The 18,510-nt window shown below is 54.3% G+C and overlaps 20 non-coding genes across 20 annotated transcripts; all 20 read left to right on the top strand.

Moving 5' to 3' along the window:
- The first annotated feature begins 32 nt into the window (after nt 1-32).
- Nucleotides 33-223, top strand: LOC127532840 (U2 spliceosomal RNA). The gene has a single exon (XR_007940493.1). It is a non-coding gene; the product is annotated as a U2 spliceosomal RNA (small nuclear RNA).
- A 212-nt stretch (nt 224-435) lies between these two features.
- Nucleotides 436-550, top strand: LOC127532783 (U5 spliceosomal RNA). The gene has a single exon (XR_007940433.1). It is a non-coding gene; the product is annotated as a U5 spliceosomal RNA (small nuclear RNA).
- A 180-nt stretch (nt 551-730) lies between these two features.
- Nucleotides 731-920, top strand: LOC127532851 (U2 spliceosomal RNA). The gene has a single exon (XR_007940504.1). It is a non-coding gene; the product is annotated as a U2 spliceosomal RNA (small nuclear RNA).
- Nucleotides 921-1,366: 446 nt separating this feature from the next.
- On the top strand, nt 1,367-1,481 carry LOC127532784 (U5 spliceosomal RNA). The gene has a single exon (XR_007940434.1). It is a non-coding gene; the product is annotated as a U5 spliceosomal RNA (small nuclear RNA).
- Nucleotides 1,482-1,662: 181 nt separating this feature from the next.
- Nucleotides 1,663-1,853, top strand: LOC127532853 (U2 spliceosomal RNA). Its single transcript, XR_007940506.1, has one exon. It is a non-coding gene; the product is annotated as a U2 spliceosomal RNA (small nuclear RNA).
- Nucleotides 1,854-2,297: 444 nt separating this feature from the next.
- On the top strand, nt 2,298-2,412 carry LOC127532785 (U5 spliceosomal RNA). The gene has a single exon (XR_007940435.1). It is a non-coding gene; the product is annotated as a U5 spliceosomal RNA (small nuclear RNA).
- Nucleotides 2,413-2,593: 181 nt separating this feature from the next.
- On the top strand, nt 2,594-2,784 carry LOC127532810 (U2 spliceosomal RNA). The gene has a single exon (XR_007940463.1). It is a non-coding gene; the product is annotated as a U2 spliceosomal RNA (small nuclear RNA).
- A 444-nt stretch (nt 2,785-3,228) lies between these two features.
- LOC127532812 (U5 spliceosomal RNA) lies at nt 3,229-3,343 on the top strand. Its single transcript, XR_007940465.1, has one exon. It is a non-coding gene; the product is annotated as a U5 spliceosomal RNA (small nuclear RNA).
- Nucleotides 3,344-3,524: 181 nt separating this feature from the next.
- LOC127532821 (U2 spliceosomal RNA) lies at nt 3,525-3,715 on the top strand. Its single transcript, XR_007940474.1, has one exon. It is a non-coding gene; the product is annotated as a U2 spliceosomal RNA (small nuclear RNA).
- A 212-nt stretch (nt 3,716-3,927) lies between these two features.
- LOC127532786 (U5 spliceosomal RNA) lies at nt 3,928-4,042 on the top strand. Its single transcript, XR_007940436.1, has one exon. It is a non-coding gene; the product is annotated as a U5 spliceosomal RNA (small nuclear RNA).
- A 5,304-nt stretch (nt 4,043-9,346) lies between these two features.
- LOC127532860 (U2 spliceosomal RNA) lies at nt 9,347-9,535 on the top strand. Its single transcript, XR_007940513.1, has one exon. It is a non-coding gene; the product is annotated as a U2 spliceosomal RNA (small nuclear RNA).
- Nucleotides 9,536-9,980: 445 nt separating this feature from the next.
- Nucleotides 9,981-10,095, top strand: LOC127532787 (U5 spliceosomal RNA). Its single transcript, XR_007940437.1, has one exon. It is a non-coding gene; the product is annotated as a U5 spliceosomal RNA (small nuclear RNA).
- A 181-nt stretch (nt 10,096-10,276) lies between these two features.
- On the top strand, nt 10,277-10,467 carry LOC127532841 (U2 spliceosomal RNA). The gene has a single exon (XR_007940494.1). It is a non-coding gene; the product is annotated as a U2 spliceosomal RNA (small nuclear RNA).
- Nucleotides 10,468-10,911: 444 nt separating this feature from the next.
- On the top strand, nt 10,912-11,026 carry LOC127532789 (U5 spliceosomal RNA). The gene has a single exon (XR_007940440.1). It is a non-coding gene; the product is annotated as a U5 spliceosomal RNA (small nuclear RNA).
- A 181-nt stretch (nt 11,027-11,207) lies between these two features.
- Nucleotides 11,208-11,398, top strand: LOC127532825 (U2 spliceosomal RNA). The gene has a single exon (XR_007940478.1). It is a non-coding gene; the product is annotated as a U2 spliceosomal RNA (small nuclear RNA).
- Nucleotides 11,399-11,610: 212 nt separating this feature from the next.
- Nucleotides 11,611-11,725, top strand: LOC127532790 (U5 spliceosomal RNA). The gene has a single exon (XR_007940441.1). It is a non-coding gene; the product is annotated as a U5 spliceosomal RNA (small nuclear RNA).
- Nucleotides 11,726-17,028: 5,303 nt separating this feature from the next.
- Nucleotides 17,029-17,215, top strand: LOC127532858 (U2 spliceosomal RNA). The gene has a single exon (XR_007940511.1). It is a non-coding gene; the product is annotated as a U2 spliceosomal RNA (small nuclear RNA).
- A 446-nt stretch (nt 17,216-17,661) lies between these two features.
- On the top strand, nt 17,662-17,776 carry LOC127532791 (U5 spliceosomal RNA). The gene has a single exon (XR_007940442.1). It is a non-coding gene; the product is annotated as a U5 spliceosomal RNA (small nuclear RNA).
- Nucleotides 17,777-17,958: 182 nt separating this feature from the next.
- LOC127532826 (U2 spliceosomal RNA) lies at nt 17,959-18,149 on the top strand. The gene has a single exon (XR_007940479.1). It is a non-coding gene; the product is annotated as a U2 spliceosomal RNA (small nuclear RNA).
- Nucleotides 18,150-18,361: 212 nt separating this feature from the next.
- LOC127532813 (U5 spliceosomal RNA) lies at nt 18,362-18,476 on the top strand. The gene has a single exon (XR_007940466.1). It is a non-coding gene; the product is annotated as a U5 spliceosomal RNA (small nuclear RNA).
- Nucleotides 18,477-18,510: the final 34 nt, after the last annotated feature.

Below are 18,510 nucleotides of genomic sequence, written 5' to 3' on the forward strand. Positions count from 1 at the left end.
GGCTGGGCCCGTTCAGCAAACGGTCATGGGTCATCGCTTCTCGGCCTTTTGGCTAAGATCAAGTGTAGTATCTGTTCTTATCAGTTTAATATCTGATATGTCCTCCATGTGAGGACTACATATTAAACGCATTTTTAGCACTGGGAGCTGAACGAGGGGCTTGCTCCTTTCACTCCACGCATCGACCCGGCATTGCAGTGCCGCCGGAAACGGTGCACCCTTCTCTGGCCTTGTGGAATGAAAAGACACAGACATAAAAGGACAACCACTGCAGCACACACTGTGAGGTCAGAGAATGAACCCAAAGCGGTCAAACAAAGCCAGCAGCGTGAGGTGCTTGTGTGGCGTTTTCATGCTTATCCAAATCAGTTTGAAGAGAGAATGGTTTTAATCTGGCTGCGGACGGCAAAGGCCTTCATTCACACTTTCCGGGACTTACTCTGGTTTCTCTTCATAACGTACAAGTCTTTCGCCTTTTACTAAAGACTTCCGTGGAGAGTGACTCCAACGAGTTTATCCTATTTTTGGCAGGCTTTGCCGTCTGGCAGAGCCATATCTGTTTGTTGAAAGCAAAGGAGCTGTGCTTGACAGATTTTTGGGCGGTGCTGAGTGGAGCTTGTGTGTGAGGTCACCAGGCAGAAGCCACTAGCGCAGCCCGGTGAAAACAGTGCACCAGCACAAGTGAGAACTGCGCCAGGGGGCTGGGCCCGTTCAGCAACGGTCATGGGTCATCGCTTCTCGGCCTTTTGGCTAAGATCAAGTGTAGTATCTGTTCTTATCAGTTTAATATCTGATATGTCCTCCATGTGAGGACTACATATTAAACGCATTTTTAGCACTGGGAGCTGAACGAGGGGCTTGCTCCTTTCACTCCACGCATCGACCCGGCATTGCAGTGCCGCCGGAACGGTGCACCCTTCTCTGGCCTTGTGGAATGAAAAGACACAGACATAAAAGGACAACCACTGCAGCACACACTGTGAGGTCAGAGAATGAACCCAAAGCGGTCAAACAAAGCCAGCAGCGTGAGGTGCTTGTGTGGCGTTTTCATGCTTATCCAAATCAGTTTGAAGAGAGAATGGTTTTAATCTGGCTGCGGACGGCAAAGGCCTTCATTCACACTTTCCGAGGCCCGAGTCCCAACAACCAGGGGAACGGTCAGAACACGGCCGGCCGCAGTAGGATTGGTCATCCGTCCGACTGGCCGCAATACGACTGGACGGAGCCTTTGGCAACACGGGGAGGTGAGGTGCACTGGGCGTGGCCCGGCATCTGCTACCCGTGACCAATGCAAGCGAGTCTCACCATGAGTGTGGTGCCTGTGACAACCAGGCTTTTGGGCTGCTTCTTCTGCAGAAAGGCAGACTTACTCTGGTTTCTCTTCATAACGTACAAGTCTTTCGCCTTTTACTAAAGACTTCCGTGGAGAGTGACTCCAACGAGTTTATCCTATTTTTGGCAGGCTTTGCCGTCTGGCAGAGCCATATCTGTTTGTTGAAAGCAAAGGAGCTGTGCTTGACAGATTTTTGGGCGGTGCTGAGTGGAGCTTGTGTGTGAGGTCACCAGGCAGAAGCCACTAGCGCAGCCCGGTGAAAACAGTGCACCAGCACAAGTGAGAACTGCGCCAGGGGGCTGGGCCCGTTCAGCAAACGGTCATGGGTCATCGCTTCTCGGCCTTTTGGCTAAGATCAAGTGTAGTATCTGTTCTTATCAGTTTAATATCTGATATGTCCTCCATGTGAGGACTACATATTAAACGCATTTTTAGCACTGGGAGCTGAACGAGGGGCTTGCTCCTTTCACTCCACGCATCCACCCGGCATTGCAGTGCCGCCGGAAACGGTGCACCCTTCTCTGGCCTTGTGGAATGAAAAGACACAAACATAAAAGGACAACCACTGCAGCACACACTGTGAGGTCAGAGAATGAACCCAAAGCGGTCAAACAAAGCCAGCAGCGTGAGGTGCTTGTGTGGCGTTTTCATGCTTATCCAAATCAGTTTGAAGAGAGAATGGTTTTAATCTGGCTGCGGACGGCAAAGGCCTTTATTCACTTTCCGAGGCCCGAGTCCCAACAACCAGGGGAACGGTCAGAACACGGCCGGCCGCAGTAGGATTGGTCATCCGTCCGACTGGCCGCAATACGACTGGACGGAGCCTTTGGCAACACGGGGAGGTGAGGTGCACTGGGCGTGGCCCGGCATCTGCTACCCGTGACAAATGCAAGCGAGTCTCACCATGAGTGTGGTGCCTGTGACAACCAGGCTTTTGGGCTGCTTCTTCTGCAGAAAGGCAGACTTACTCTGGTTTCTCTTCATAACGTACAAGTCTTTCGCCTTTTACTAAAGACTTCCGTGGAGAGTGACTCCAACGAGTTTATCCTATTTTTGGCAGGCTTTGCCGTCTGGCAGAGCCATATCTGTTTGTTGAAAGCAAAGGAGCTGTGCTTGACAGATTTTTGGGCGGTGCTGAGTGGAGCTTGTGTGTGAGGTCACCAGGCAGAAGCCACTAGCGCAGCCCGGTGAAAACAGTGCACCAGCACAAGTGAGAACTGCGCCAGGGGGCTGGGCCCGTTCAGCAAACGGTCATGGGTCATCGCTTCTCGGCCTTTTGGCTAAGATCAAGTGTAGTATCTGTTCTTATCAGTTTAATATCTGATATGTCCTCCATGTGAGGACTACATATTAAACGCATTTTTAGCACTGGGAGCTGAACGAGGGGCTTGCTCCTTTCACTCCACGCATCGACCCGGCATTGCAGTGCCGCCGGGAACGGTGCACCCTTCTCTGGCCTTGTGGAATGAAAAGACACAGACATAAAAGGACAACCACTGCAGCACACACTGTGAGGTCAGAGAATGAACCCAAAGCGGTCAAACAAAGCCAGCAGCGTGAGGTGCTTGTGTGGCGTTTTCATGCTTATCCAAATCAGTTTGAAGAGAGAATGGTTTTAATCTGGCTGCGGACGGCAAAGGCCTTTATTCACTTTCCGAGGCCCGAGTCCCAACAACCAGGGGAACGGTCAGAACACGGCCGGCCGCAGTAGGATTGGTCATCCGTCCGACTGGCCGCAATACGACTGGACGGAGCCTTTGGCAACACGGGGAGGTGAGGTGCACTGGGCGTGGCCCGGCATCTGCTACCCGTGACCAATGCAAGCGAGTCTCACCATGAGTGTGGTGCCTGTGACAACCAGGCTTTTGGGCTGCTTCTTCTGCAGAAAGGCAGACTTACTCTGGTTTCTCTTCATAACGTACAAGTCCTTCGCCTTTTACTAAAGACTTCCGTGGAGAGTGACTCCAGTGAGTGTATTCTATTTTTGGCAGGCTTTGCCGTCTGGCAGAGCCATATCTGTTTGTTGAAAGCAAAGGAGCTGTGCTTGACAGATTTTTGGGCGGTGCTGAGTGGAGCTTGTGTGTGAGGTCACCAGGCAGAAGCCACTAGCGCAGCCCGGTGAAAACAGTGCACCAGCACAAGTGAGAACTGCGCCAGGGGGCTGGGCCCGTTCAGCAAACGGTCATGGGTCATCGCTTCTCGGCCTTTTGGCTAAGATCAAGTGTAGTATCTGTTCTTATCAGTTTAATATCTGATATGTCCTCCATGTGAGGACTACATATTAAACGCATTTTTAGCACTGGGAGCTGAACGAGGGGCTTGCTCCTTTCACTCCACGCATCGACCCGGCATTGCAGTGCCGCCGGGAACGGTGCACCCTTCTCTGGCCTTGTGGAATGAAAAGACACAGACATAAAAGGACAACCACTGCAGCACACACTGTGAGGTCAGAGAATGAACCCAAAGCGGTCAAACAAAGCCAGCAGCGTGAGGTGCTTGTGTGGCGTTTTCATGCTTATCCAAATCAGTTTGAAGAGAGAATGGTTTTAATCTGGCTGCGGACGGCAAAGGCCTTCATTCACACTTTCCGGGACTTACTCTGGTTTCTCTTCATAACGTACAAGTCTTTCGCCTTTTACTAAAGACTTCCGTGGAGAGTGACTCCAACGAGTTTATCCTATTTTTGGCAGGCTTTGCCGTCTGGCAGAGCCATATCTGTTTGTTGAAAGCAAAGGAGCTGTGCTTGACAGATTTTTGGGCGGTGCTGAGTGGAGCTTGTGTGTGAGGTCACCAGGCAGAAGCCACTAGCGCAGCCCGGTGAAAACAGTGCACCAGCACAAGTGAGAACTGCGCCAGGGGGCTGGGCCCGTTCAGCAAACGGTCATGGGTCATCGCTTCTCGGCCTTTTGGCTAAGATCAAGTGTTTTGTCGGAGTCTTACACCAGCTGCTGAGGCGTTTTCTACACACCGTGAGGATGGCCGCAGGGGCCACACCGGAGCAGCAGATCCCTAGGGTCGGGCTGAGGTATACCCTTCGTTTCCAAGTGGCGTCGTCTGGTGAGGATGCTTCGTCCCGAGCATGGTTCTGCAGGAATGTCATCATGGATCATCTCCATCTGAAGGTGGACGAGGTGTTTTGCCTTCAGTGGAATCAGCAGGACAAGGCATTTGATGTCACACTGAGAGGAGAGGAGGTTTACCACCGAGCAGCGGAGCGATGCAGGAGCACGTCGTCGGCACGGCCTCTCACCTTGTACAAAGTCTGGAACTTGGACCGGCCGAATTTTAGGGTGATCACTGTACATATGTACAACCCCTTTGTCACTGACCTTCAGGTTTCATCGTTTCTGAGTCAGTACGGAGAGGTGGTGACGGCGGCACGGTATATTAAGGACCCTTTGGGATTTTGGACGGGAAGGCGGCAGTTTCAAGTGCTGTTGAAGGCTGACCTGGACGGGCCCAACGGACTCAAGCACCCGCCTGCTTTTTTTAGCCTGGGCGGGGACAGGGGTTATTTGTATTATGCACGGCAACCTGCTTTCTGCCGCCGCTGTCGGCAGTCGGGCCATGCGGAAACATCATGCGCCGGGGACCGTTGCCGTTTCTGTGGGCAAGGAGGGCACGAGGCGAAGGACTGCAGTGCACCGAAGGCGTGTCATGGTTGCGGAGGCTTGGGGCATCTGTACCGGGACTGCCCGACCCGTGCGAGGACCTTCGCTGAGGTTGCCAGAGGTGGGGGACCGGAGGGCGCCTCGAAGCTTGCCGGCGTTTCCAGGGAGGGAGGGAGTGCTGCAGGCTATGGGGATAATGTGGCTGTCCCTGTGGGAGATCACGGGGGAAGCCCACCGACCTCGGAGGGCCTCCGGGTGGTTTCCCCGGTGGCTACCCCTGCCCCAGTCCGCCCTGAGGTGAAACAAGGAGTGCGCAGAGGGTCACAGGCCTTTGATGCGGGGTCTCCTGCTGAACAGGGCCTGCAGAGCAAGAAATCACGGGGTGAGGAGACGGGTGAGACTGGTGGGTTGTCTGTGGAGGGTTGTGAGGGCGGAGGTCCCGATCGTGCATTGACCGATGCAGCAGGGGCTGAGGCGGGTCGATCGCAAGTGGGGGACAGTGTGGAGGGGGAGGGGGAAGGGTCGGCCGAGGGACAGTCTGGGCCTGGCGTGGAGGACCCGCTCACGCCGGGTTTTGAATTGGAACTGGAACTTACCCCGGACCTGCCGATGGTTCCTTCACCTTTAGGCAACGATGCATATGAGGGGCCCAACAGGCCGTCATCTTCACCGAATACTGTGCCCTTTTCCTGGGCAGAGCAGATGGACAGCTTAGACCTGTATGATGAGTAGGAGGGGCACTTTTTTGCGTGGATTTTTTCTTTTTCATGTTCAATACGGTTTCTTTTAATGTACTGTCGCTGAATGTGAGGGGCATGAGGGACCCTGTTAAACGGAGGGTCGTTTTTGATTATGTGGGCTCCCTACGTGCTGATTTTTGTTTTTTGCAGGAAGTCCACTTACGGGATGTCCGGGATAAGGGTGTTTTTACGCAAGAGTGGGGTAGGGGGCCTGCGGTCTGGAGTGTTGGGGGGGTTCACTCTACTGGGGTTGGGATTCTGTTTGGAACTAGGGACATGACAGTGGACAATGTTGTGGTCATTTCTCAGGGGAGGGTTTTGGGGGCCGATGTGTCGTGGGGGTCAGTGAAGCTCAGGGTCATTGTGGTGTACGGGCCACAGACTCCTGTTGAGAGGCAGGAGGTTTTTGGACTGATTGGACCGCACCTCGCGACAAACAGACAGGTCATTGTTGGGGGTGATTTTAATGTTGAGTTGGGGAGTGGGGGATCGAGCATGGCTGGGGGGCGGCACATATCACGATTGTTTGAGGGATATGGTTTGGTGGATGGGGGCAAGGCAGTTCAGCCAACGGTGGTCGGGCCCACATGGTATAATTCATGTGGGGTAGCTAAGCGTCTGGACTATGTGTTTTTTTCGAGGTCTCTCAGTTTGTTGGCAGGCAAGGTGATCCCCGTCTGTTTCACTGATCACCATGGGCTCCTGTTCCGGGTAGGCTCGTCTCTGCCTCCTTTTGGGCCAGGTTACTGGCGCCTTAACGTCAGTGTATTGGAGGAGGCTACTTTTAGAGGCCAATTCTTGCAGTTTTTTAGGGGTCTTTTGGGTCTCAGACCTATGTGCTCTGGGGTTTCTGACTGGTGGGAATCAGCAAAGGAGCGCATTAGGCACTTTTGTTTGACGTACTGTAAGGCCAGGAAGGGGAGGGCGAGGAAGCGAGTGTCTCTTTTGCAGCGACGCCTCGAGGTGGAATATGCCAGGGGTAACAGCGGGGGTGGGGTGGACCTGCGGGTCTGTGACACCCTGAAGTCTCGGCTCAGGGTTTTTTATGAGCGAGGTGCTCGCGCATACCTGGTGCAGTCGCGGAGACGGCTGCATGAACAGTCAGAGGCGTGCTCTGCGGCTTTTTTCAGCTCGATTCGTGCAGATAGAGAGAGACAGGTTCTGACCGCAGTCAGGGATGCTCAGGGACGGCTCACTGCTGACGTGTGTGACATGGTGGGTGTTTCTACCGACTACTATCGGGATTTTTTTGGGGGGAGGGCGGTTGACGAGGACGGGGCTGAGGGGTTTCTGGGCCTGCTTACTCGGCGGGTGCCACCCGACATAGCACGTGCTATGGAGGCCCCGCTCTCGCTCACTGAACTCGGGGCTGTGCTCCGTCGGATGAGGAGAAAGGTCGTCCCCGGTATTGATGGGCTTCCGGTGGAATTTTACATGGTTTTCTGGGAGGTGCTAGGGCCGACAGTGTTGGAGGTTTTTAATGAGGTGCTGCATAGTGGTGTGATGGGGGAATCTTTGGCCACTGGGGTTGTCTCCCTCTTATACAAGAAGGGGGACCGGGCGGATCTGGGGAACTGGCGTCCACTGACTATGCTGTGTGTGGACTACAAGCTTTTGGCGAAAGTCCTTGCGGACAGACTTGGCACGGCGCTACCGCACGTGATCCATGTGGACCAGACGTGTGGGGTGAAGGGGCGCTCGGTGAGGTGGAACCTTCAGCTGGTCCGAGACGCAATTGCTTGGTCTGAGGACCGTCACTTGCCACTAATGGCTGTGGCCCTCGATCAGCAAAAGGCGTTTGACAGGGTTCACCGGGGCTTTTTGTTCAGGGGTTGGAAAGGATGGGTTTCGGCCGCGTTTTTGTGGGGTGGTTGCGGACTTTGTACGCAAATGTGCGGAGCATGGTGACGGTGAATGGTCACCTGGGGAGGGTTTTTGGGGTGCACTCTGGGGTGCGGCAGGGGTGCCCGCTCTCTCCTTTGCTGTACGTTTTGTATATTGAACCTCTTGGAGAGGCCATCCGCGTGGATCAGGGGATCAGAGGGTTTTTGGTGCCAGGCAGTGGGGGCACACGGGTGAAGCTGTCCCAGTACGCGGACGACATGACGTTGCTGCTGGACAGTGATGGATGTCTGGTCAGGGCTTTGCGGGTCATACAGGATTTTGGGCGGGCTGCAGGGGCGAGCCTGAACCTTGCAAAGTCCTCGGTTAAGTTTTTTGGACGGTGGAAGGGGCGGACGGACGTACCGGGGGGCTTGGCGCACTGCCGTGGCCCGCTGAAGGTCTTGGGAGTTCATTTCGAGACAGCCAACAGTGCTGCCTCGAACTGGACTGACCGCCTTGCCAAGGTTCAGAGGAAGCTGTCATTGTGGAGGGGCAGATTCCTGACTTTTTTCGGGAAAGTGCTGGTGCTGAAGGTAGATGTGCTACCGTCCCTTTTGTACCTGGCGTATGTCTACCCCCTTCCAGTGTGCATGAGGAGGTCGCTGATGCGTATGGTCTTTGGTTTCATGTGGGGAGGGCGATACGAATACGTATCAAGGGCCCGCATGATGGTTGGGATAGACGGAGGGGGGAGGGATGTCCCACATTTGCCACTGAAGCTGGACTGTATGTTCGTGTCCTTCTTGTGCGCTCAGCTGTCTGGCCCAGTATTGCACCCTTCGGGCTACTTTCTGCGGCTGTTTTTTGCCTACCAGGCAAGACAGCTCATGGTGTGGGACAACCTGGCACCACGGGTGGAGCAGCAGCCTTGGCATTACCGCCATGCTGCACGGTGGCTGAGGGCCCATCCGGAGGCGTCCGTAGGGGCAGTGAGGGTCGATCATAGGGCCCTGTACAACGAGGTCAGGGAAAGGGTGTCTGCACCACCGGTGATCGGGGTGCCGTCCAGCACTTGGAGAGAGATACAGCCGCGTGGCCTTGATAATGGGCTCAGGGACCTGAATTGGTTGTGCCTCCACAGGTGCTTGCCAGTGCGCAAGGTGATGCACAGGCACGGGCTGGCGGGATCTCCTGCCTGTCCAAGGGAGGGCTGTGGGGAGGAGGAGTCGGTTGCACATGTTATGTGGGACTGTCCCTTTGCGCAGGCGCTCTGGTCTTGGGTGGAGTTGAGGTTTGGGCGGGCAATGTCTTGGCCTGCCTTGTCATGGGAGCGCGTCGACAGAGGAGTGGGCACAGGAAGGGGGGTGTTCCTTGTCTTGCTGATTGTCAGCCTGGTCAAAAAGTACTTGTGGTGGGCAAGGCAGGAGCTTGTCCAGAAACACAGGACTGTCAGTAGGCAAGGGGTGATGGGGAGGTTGGTGGCGGAGCTTCGGGGGAGGGTTGACAGCGACATATTGAGGTGGGGGCAGCATGCAGCTCTGGAGAGGTGGAAAGGGGGTTTGGGGTTGGTGGGATGGGGGCTTGGTGTGTGTCACGGGGGGAGGTTTTGATTATTGCAAACGACTGTGATTGCTTTGGTTTTATTTTTGTGCCAATGGGATGGTTTGTTGGACGATTGTTCTTAGCAACAGTGTTTTTTTCCGGCTGGGGCAGTTTTTTTGTTGTAGGTGGTTTGTCTTCTGTGCAACGAGTGTCATGGTTTGTTCTTTGCTGTGTTTGTGTATGTATTGTGTGCTTCTGTGATTCAGGCATTGTGTTTGTGTGAGTTCTGTTGATTGATTTCTTTAATAAAAAAAAAAAAAAAAAAAAAAAAATCTGTTCTTATCAGTTTAATATCTGATATGTCCTCCATGTGAGGACTACATATTAAACGCATTTTTAGCACTGGGAGCTGAACGAGGGGCTTGCTCCTTTCACTCCACGCATCGACCCGGCATTGCAGTGCCGCCGGGAACGGTGCACCCTTCTCTGGCCTTGTGGAATGAAAAGACACAGACATAAAAGGACAACCACTGCAGCACACACTGTGAGGTCAGAGAATGAACCCAAAGCGGTCAAACAAAGCCAGCAGCGTGAGGTGCTTGTGTGGCGTTTTCATGCTTATCCAAATCAGTTTGAAGAGAGAATGGTTTTAATCTGGCTGCGGACGGCAAAGGCCTTCATTCCACTTTCCGAGGCCCGAGTCCCAACAACCAGGGGAACGGTCAGAACACGGCCGGCCGCAGTAGGATTGGTCATCCGTCCGACTGGCCGCAATACGACTGGACGGAGCCTTTGGCAACACGGGGAGGTGAGGTGCACTGGGCGTGGCCCGGCATCTGCTACCCGTGACAAATGCAAGCGAGTCTCACCATGAGTGTGGTGCCTGTGACAACCAGGCTTTTGGGCTGCTTCTTCTGCAGAAAGGCAGACTTACTCTGGTTTCTCTTCATAACGTACAAGTCTTTCGCCTTTTACTAAAGACTTCCGTGGAGAGTGACTCCAACGAGTTTATCCTATTTTTGGCAGGCTTTGCCGTCTGGCAGAGCCATATCTGTTTGTTGAAAGCAAAGGAGCTGTGCTTGACAGATTTTTGGGCGGTGCTGAGTGGAGCTTGTGTGTGAGGTCACCAGGCAGAAGCCACTAGCGCAGCCCGGTGAAAACAGTGCACCAGCACAAGTGAGAACTGCGCCAGGGGGCTGGGCCCGTTCAGCAAACGGTCATGGGTCATCGCTTCTCGGCCTTTTGGCTAAGATCAAGTGTAGTATCTGTTCTTATCAGTTTAATATCTGATATGTCCTCCATGTGAGGACTACATATTAAACGCATTTTTAGCACTGGGAGCTGAACGAGGGGCTTGCTCCTTTCACTCCACGCATCGACCCGGCATTGCAGTGCCGCCGGAAACGGTGCACCCTTCTCTGGCCTTGTGGAATGAAAAGACACAGACATAAAAGGACAACCACTGCAGCACACACTGTGAGGTCAGAGAATGAACCCAAAGCGGTCAAACAAAGCCAGCAGCGTGAGGTGCTTGTGTGGCGTTTTCATGCTTATCCAAATCAGTTTGAAGAGAGAATGGTTTTAATCTGGCTGCGGACGGCAAAGGCCTTCATTCACTTTCCGAGGCCCGAGTCCCAACAACCAGGGGAACGGTCAGAACACGGCCGGCCGCAGTAGGATTGGTCATCCGTCCGACTGGCCGCAATACGACTGGACGGAGCCTTTGGCAACACGGGGAGGTGAGGTGCACTGGGCGTGGCCCGGCATCTGCTACCCGTGACAAATGCAAGCGAGTCTCACCATGAGTGTGGTGCCTGTGACAACCAGGCTTTTGGGCTGCTTCTTCTGCAGAAAGGCAGACTTACTCTGGTTTCTCTTCATAACGTACAAGTCTTTCGCCTTTTACTAAAGACTTCCGTGGAGAGTGACTCCAACGAGTTTATCCTATTTTTGGCAGGCTTTGCCGTCTGGCAGAGCCATATCTGTTTGTTGAAAGCAAAGGAGCTGTGCTTGACAGATTTTTGGGCGGTGCTGAGTGGAGCTTGTGTGTGAGGTCACCAGGCAGAAGCCACTAGCGCAGCCCGGTGAAAACAGTGCACCAGCACAAGTGAGAACTGCGCCAGGGGGCTGGGCCCGTTCAGCAAACGGTCATGGGTCATCGCTTCTCGGCCTTTTGGCTAAGATCAAGTGTAGTATCTGTTCTTATCAGTTTAATATCTGATATGTCCTCCATGTGAGGACTACATATTAAACGCATTTTTAGCACTGGGAGCTGAACGAGGGGCTTGCTCCTTTCACTCCACGCATCGACCCGGCATTGCAGTGCCGCCGGGAACGGTGCACCCTTCTCTGGCCTTGTGGAATGAAAAGACACAGACATAAAAGGACAACCACTGCAGCACACACTGTGAGGTCAGAGAATGAACCCAAAGCGGTCAAACAAAGCCAGCAGCGTGAGGTGCTTGTGTGGCGTTTTCATGCTTATCCAAATCAGTTTGAAGAGAGAATGGTTTTAATCTGGCTGCGGACGGCAAAGGCCTTCATTCACACTTTCCGGGACTTACTCTGGTTTCTCTTCATAACGTACAAGTCTTTCGCCTTTTACTAAAGACTTCCGTGGAGAGTGACTCCAACGAGTTTATCCTATTTTTGGCAGGCTTTGCCGTCTGGCAGAGCCATATCTGTTTGTTGAAAGCAAAGGAGCTGTGCTTGACAGATTTTTGGGCGGTGCTGAGTGGAGCTTGTGTGTGAGGTCACCAGGCAGAAGCCACTAGCGCAGCCCAGTGAAATCAGTGCACCAGCACAAGTGAGAACTGCGCCAGGGGCTGGGCCCGTTCAGCAAACGGTCATGGGTCATCGCTTCTCGGCCTTTTGGCTAAGATCAAGTGTTTTGTCGGAGTCTTACACCAGCTGCTGAGGCGTTTTCTACACACCGTGAGGATGGCCGCAGGGGCCACACCGGAGCAGCAGATCCCTAGGGTCGGGCTGAGGTATACCCTTCGTTTCCAAGTGGCGTCGTCTGGTGAGGATGCTTCGTCCCGAGCATGGTTCTGCAGGAATGTCATCATGGATCATCTCCATCTGAAGGTGGACGAGGTGTTTTGCCTTCAGTGGAATCAGCAGGACAAGGCATTTGATGTCACACTGAGAGGAGAGGAGGTTTACCACCGAGCAGCGGAGCGATGCAGGAGCACGTCGTCGGCACGGCCTCTCACCTTGTACAAAGTCTGGAACTTGGACCGGCCGAATTTTAGGGTGATCACTGTACATATGTACAACCCCTTTGTCACTGACCTTCAGGTTTCATCGTTTCTGAGTCAGTACGGAGAGGTGGTGACGGCGGCACGGTATATTAAGGACCCTTTGGGATTTTGGACGGGAAGGCGGCAGTTTCAAGTGCTGTTGAAGGCTGACCTGGACGGGCCCAACGGACTCAAGCACCCGCCTGCTTTTTTTAGCCTGGGCGGGGACAGGGGTTATTTGTATTATGCACGGCAACCTGCTTTCTGCCGCCGCTGTCGGCAGTCGGGCCATGCGGAAACATCATGCGCCGGGGACCGTTGCCGTTTCTGTGGGCAAGGAGGGCACGAGGCGAAGGACTGCAGTGCACCGAAGGCGTGTCATGGTTGCGGAGGCTTGGGGCATCTGTACCGGGACTGCCCGACCCGTGCGAGGACCTTCGCTGAGGTTGCCAGAGGTGGGGGACCGGAGGGCGCCTCGAAGCTTGCCGGCGTTTCCAGGGAGGGAGGGAGTGCTGCAGGCTATGGGGATAATGTGGCTGTCCCTGTGGGAGATCACGGGGGAAGCCCACCGACCTCGGAGGGCCTCCGGGTGGTTTCCCCGGTGGCTACCCCTGCCCCAGTCCGCCCTGAGGTGAAACAAGGAGTGCGCAGAGGGTCACAGGCCTTTGATGCGGGGTCTCCTGCTGAACAGGGCCTGCAGAGCAAGAGATCACGGGGTGAGGAGACGGGTGAGACTGGTGGGTTGTCTGTGGAGGGTTGTGAGGGCGGAGGTCCCGATCGTGCATTGACCGATGCAGCAGGGGCTGAGGCGGGTCGATCGCAAGTGGGGGACAGTGTGGAGGGGGAGGGGGAAGGGTCGGCCGAGGGACAGTCTGGGCCTGGCGTGGAGGACCCGCTCACGCCGGGTTTTGAATTGGAACTGGAACTTACCCCGGACCTGCCGATGGTTCCTTCACCTTTAGGCAACGATGCATATGAGGGGCCCAACAGGCCGTCATCTTCACCGAATACTGTGCCCTTTTCCTGGGCCGAGCAGATGGACAGCTTAGACCTGTATGATGAGTAGGAGGGGCACTTTTTTGCGTGGATTTTTTCTTTTTCATGTTCAATACGGTTTCTTTTAATGTACTGTCGCTGAATGTGAGGGGCATGAGGGACCCTGTTAAACGGAGGGTCGTTTTTGATTATGTGGGCTCCCTACGTGCTGATTTTTGTTTTTTGCAGGAAGTCCACTTACGGGATGTCCGGGATAAGGGTGTTTTTACGCAAGAGTGGGGTAGGGGGCCTGCGGTCTGGAGTGTTGGGGGGGTTCACTCTACTGGGGTTGGGATTCTGTTTGGAACTAGGGACATGACAGTGGACAATGTTGTGGTCATTTCTCAGGGGAGGGTTTTGGGGGCCGATGTGTCGTGGGGGTCAGTGAAGCTCAGGGTCATTGTGGTGTACGGGCCACAGACTCCTGTTGAGAGGCAGGAGGTTTTTGGACTGATTGGACCGCACCTCGCGACAAACAGACAGGTCATTGTTGGGGGTGATTTTAATGTTGAGTTGGGGAGTGGGGGATCGAGCATGGCTGGGGGGCGGCACATATCACGATTGTTTGAGGGATATGGTTTGGTGGATGGGGGCAAGGCAGTTCAGCCAACGGTGGTCGGGCCCACATGGTATAATTCATGTGGGGTAGCTAAGCGTCTGGACTATGTGTTTTTTTCGAGGTCTCTCAGTTTGTTGGCAGGCAAGGTGATCCCCGTCTGTTTCACTGATCACCATGGGCTCCTGTTCCGGGTAGGCTCGTCTCTGCCTCCTTTTGGGCCAGGTTACTGGCGCCTTAACGTCAGTGTATTGGAGGAGGCTACTTTTAGAGGCCAATTCTTGCAGTTTTTTAGGGGTCTTTTGGGTCTCAGACCTATGTGCTCTGGGGTTTCTGACTGGTGGGAATCAGCAAAGGAGCGCATTAGGCACTTTTGTTTGACGTACTGTAAGGCCAGGAAGGGGAGGGCGAGGAAGCGAGTGTCTCTTTTGCAGCGACGCCTCGAGGTGGAATATGCCAGGGGTAACAGCGGGGGTGGGGTGGACCTGCGGGTCTGTGACACCCTGAAGTCTCGGCTCAGGGTTTTTTATGAGCGAGATGCTCGCGCATACCTGGTGCGGTCGCGGAGACGGCTGCATGAACAGTCAGAGGCGTGCTCTGCGGCTTTTTTCAGCTCGATTCGTGCAGATAGAGAGAGACAGGTTCTGACCGCAGTCAGGGATGCCCAGGGACGGCTCACTGCTGACGTGTGTGACATGGTGGGTGTTTCTACCGACTACTATCGGGATTTTTTTGGGGGGAGGGCGGTTGACGAGGACGGGGCTGAGGGGTTTCTGGGCCTGCTTACTCGGCGGGTGCCACCCGACATAGCACGTGCTATGGAGGCCCCGCTCTCGCTCACTGAACTCGGGGCTGTGCTCCGTCGGATGAGGAGAAAGGTCGTCCCCGGTATTGATGGGCTTCCGGTGGAATTTTACATGGTTTTCTGGGAGGTGCTAGGGCCGACAGTGTTGGAGGTTTTTAATGAGGTGCTGCATAGTGGTGTGATGGGGGAATCTTTGGCCACTGGGGTTGTCTCCCTCTTATACAAGAAGGGGGACCGGGCGGATCTGGGGAACTGGCGTCCACTGACTATGCTGTGTGTGGACTACAAGCTTTTGGCGAAAGTCCTTGCGGACAGACTTGGCACGGCGCTACCGCACGTGATCCATGTGGACCAGACGTGTGGGGTGAAGGGGCGCTCGGTGAGGTGGAACCTTCAGCTGGTCCGAGACGCAATTGCTTGGTCTGAGGACCGTCACTTGCCACTAATGGCTGTGGCCCTCGATCAGCAAAAGGCGTTTGACAGGGTTCACCGGGGCTTTTTGTTCAGGGGGTTGGAAAGGATGGGTTTCGGCCGCGTTTTTGTGGGGTGGTTGCGGACTTTGTACGCAAATGTGAGGAGCATGGTGACGGTGAATGGTCACCTGGGGAGGGTTTTTGGGGTGCACTCTGGGGTGCGGCAGGGGTGCCCGCTCTCTCCTTTGCTGTACGTTTTGTATATTGAACCTCTTGGAGAGGCCATCCGCGTGGATCAGGGGATCAGAGGGTTTTTGGTGCCAGGCAGTGGGGGCACACGGGTGAAGCTGTCCCAGTACGCGGACGACATGACGTTGCTGCTGGACAGTGATGGATGTCTGGTCAGGGCTTTGCGGGTCATACAGGATTTTGGGCGGGCTGCAGGGGCGAGCCTGAACCTTGCAAAGTCCTCGGTTAAGTTTTTTGGACGGTGGAAGGGGCGGACGGACGTACCGGGGGGCTTGGCGCACTGCCGTGGCCCGCTGAAGGTCTTGGGAGTTCATTTCGAGACAGCCAACAGTGCTGCCTCGAACTGGACTGACCGCCTTGCCAAGGTTCAGAGGAAGCTGTCATTGTGGAGGGGCAGATTCCTGACTTTTTTCGGGAAAGTGCTGGTGCTGAAGGTAGATGTGCTACCGTCCCTTTTGTACCTGGCGTATGTCTACCCCCTTCCAGTGTGCATGAGGAGGTCGCTGATGCGTATGGTCTTTGGTTTCATGTGGGGAGGGCGATACGAATACGTATCAAGGGCCCGCATGATGGTTGGGATAGACGGAGGGGGGAGGGATGTCCCACATTTGCCACTGAAGCTGGACTGTATGTTCGTGTCCTTCTTGTGCGCTCAGCTGTCTGGCCCAGTATTGCACCCTTCGGGCTACTTTCTGCGGCTGTTTTTTGCCTACCAGGCAAGACAGCTCATGGTGTGGGACAACCTGGCACCACGGGTGGAGCAGCAGCCTTGGCATTACCGCCATGCTGCACGGTGGCTGAGAGCCCATCCGGAGGCGTCCGTAGGGGCAGTGAGGGTCGATCATAGGGCCCTGTACAACGAGGTCAGGGAAAGGGTGTCTGCACCACCGGTGATCGGGGTGCCGTCCAGCACTTGGAGAGAGATACAGCCGCGTGGCCTTGATAATGGGCTCAGGGACCTGAATTGGTTGTGCCTCCACAGGTGCTTGCCAGTGCGCAAGGTGATGCACAGGCACGGGCTGGCGGGATCTCCTGCCTGTCCAAGGGAGGGCTGTGGGGAGGAGGAGTCGGTTGCACATGTTATGTGGGACTGTCCCTTTGCGCAGGCGCTCTGGTCTTGGGTGGAGTTGAGGTTTGGGCGGGCAATGTCTTGGCCTGCCTTGTCATGGGAGCGCGTCGACAGAGGAGTGGGCACAGGAAGGGGGGTGTTCCTTGTCTTGCTGATTGTCAGCCTGGTCAAAAAGTACTTGTGGTGGGCAAGGCAGGAGCTTGTCCAGAAACACAGGACTGTCAGTAGGCAAGGGGTGATGGGGAGGTTGGTGGCGGAGCTTCGGGGGAGGGTTGACAGCGACATATTGAGGTGGGGGCAGCATGCAGCTCTGGAGAGGTGGAAAGGGGGTTTGGGGTTGGTGGGATGGGGGCTTGGTGTGTGTCACGGGGGGAGGTTTTGATTATTGCAAACGACTGTAATTGCTTTGGTTTTATTTTTGTGCCAATGGGATGGTTTGTTGGACGATTGTTCTTAGCAACAGTGTTTTTTTCCGGCTGGGGCAGTTTTTTGTTGTAGGTGGTTTTTCTTCTGTGCAACGAGTGTCATGGTTTGTTCTTTGATGTGTTTGTGTATGTATTGTGTGCTTCTGTGATTCAGGCATTGTGTTTGTGTGAGTTCTGTTGATTGATTTCTTTAATAAAAAAAAAAAAAAAAAAAAAAATCTGTTCTTATCAGTTTAATATCTGATATGTCCTCCATGTGAGGACTACATATTAAACGCATTTTTAGCACTGGGAGCTGAACGAGGGGCTTGCTCCTTTCACTCCACGCATCGACCCGGCATTGCAGTGCCGCCGGGAACGGTGCACCCTTCTCTGGCCTTGTGGAATGAAAAGACACAGACATAAAAGGACAACCACTGCAGCACACACTGTGAGGTCAGAGAATGAACCCAAAGCGGTCAAACAAAGCCAGCAGCGTGAGGTGCTTGTGTGGCGTTTTCATGCTTATCCAAATCAGTTTGAAGAGAGAATGGTTTTAATCTGGCTGCGGACGGCAAAGGCCTTCATTCACACTTTCCGAGGCCCGAGTCCCAACAACCAGGGGAACGGTCAGAACACGGCCGGCCGCAGTAGGATTGGTCATCCGTCCGACTGGCCGCAATACGACTGGACGGAGCCTTTGGCAACACGGGGAGGTGAGGTGCACTGGGCGTGGCCCGGCATCTGCTACCCGTGACAAATGCAAGCGAGTCTCACCATGAGTGTGGTGCCTGTGACAACCAGGCTTTTGGGCTGCTTCTTCTGCAGAAAGGCAGACTTACTCTGGTTTCTCTTCATAACGTACAAGTCTTTCGCCTTTTACTAAAGACTTCCGTGGAGAGTGACTCCAACGAGTTTATCCTATTTTTGGCAGGCTTTGCCGTCTGGCAGAGCCATATCTGTTTGTTGAAAGCAAAGGAGCTGTGCTTGACAGATTTTTGGGCGGTGCTGAGTGGAGCTTGTGTGTGAGGTCACCAGGCAGAAGCCACTGAGCGCAGCCCGGTGAAAACAGTGCACCAGCACAAGTGAGAACTGCGCCAGGGGGCTGGGCCCGTTCAGCAAACGGTCATGGGTCATCGCTTCTCGGCCTTTTGGCTAAGATCAAGTGTAGTATCTGTTCTTATCAGTTTAATATCTGATATGTCCTCCATGTGAGGACTACATATTAAACGCATTTTTAGCACTGGGAGCTGAACGAGGGGCTTGCTCCTTTCACTCCACGCATCGACCCGGCATTGCAGTGCCGCCGGGAACGGTGCACCCTTCTCTGGCCTTGTGGAATGAAAAGACACAGACATAAAAGGACAACCACTGCAGCACACACTGTGAGGTCAGAGAATGAACCCAAAGCGGTCAAACAAAGCCAGCAGCGTGAGGTGCTTGTGTGGCGTTTTCATGCTTATCCAAATCAGTTTGAAGAGAGAATGGTTTTAATCTGGCTGCGGACGGCAAAGGCCTTCATTCACACTTTCCGGGACTTCCTCTGGTTTCTCTTCATAACGTACAAGTCTTTCGCCTTTTACTAAAGACTTCTGTGGAGAGTGACTCCAACGAGTTTATTCTCTCTTTGGCAGGCTTTGCCGTCTGGCAGAGCCATATCTGTTTGTTGAAAGCAAAGGACCTGTGC

Source organism: Acanthochromis polyacanthus, unplaced genomic scaffold, assembly GCF_021347895.1.
Source record: "Acanthochromis polyacanthus isolate Apoly-LR-REF ecotype Palm Island unplaced genomic scaffold, KAUST_Apoly_ChrSc contig3, whole genome shotgun sequence".
In the NCBI taxonomy this organism is placed as follows: Eukaryota; Metazoa; Chordata; class Actinopteri; family Pomacentridae; genus Acanthochromis; species Acanthochromis polyacanthus.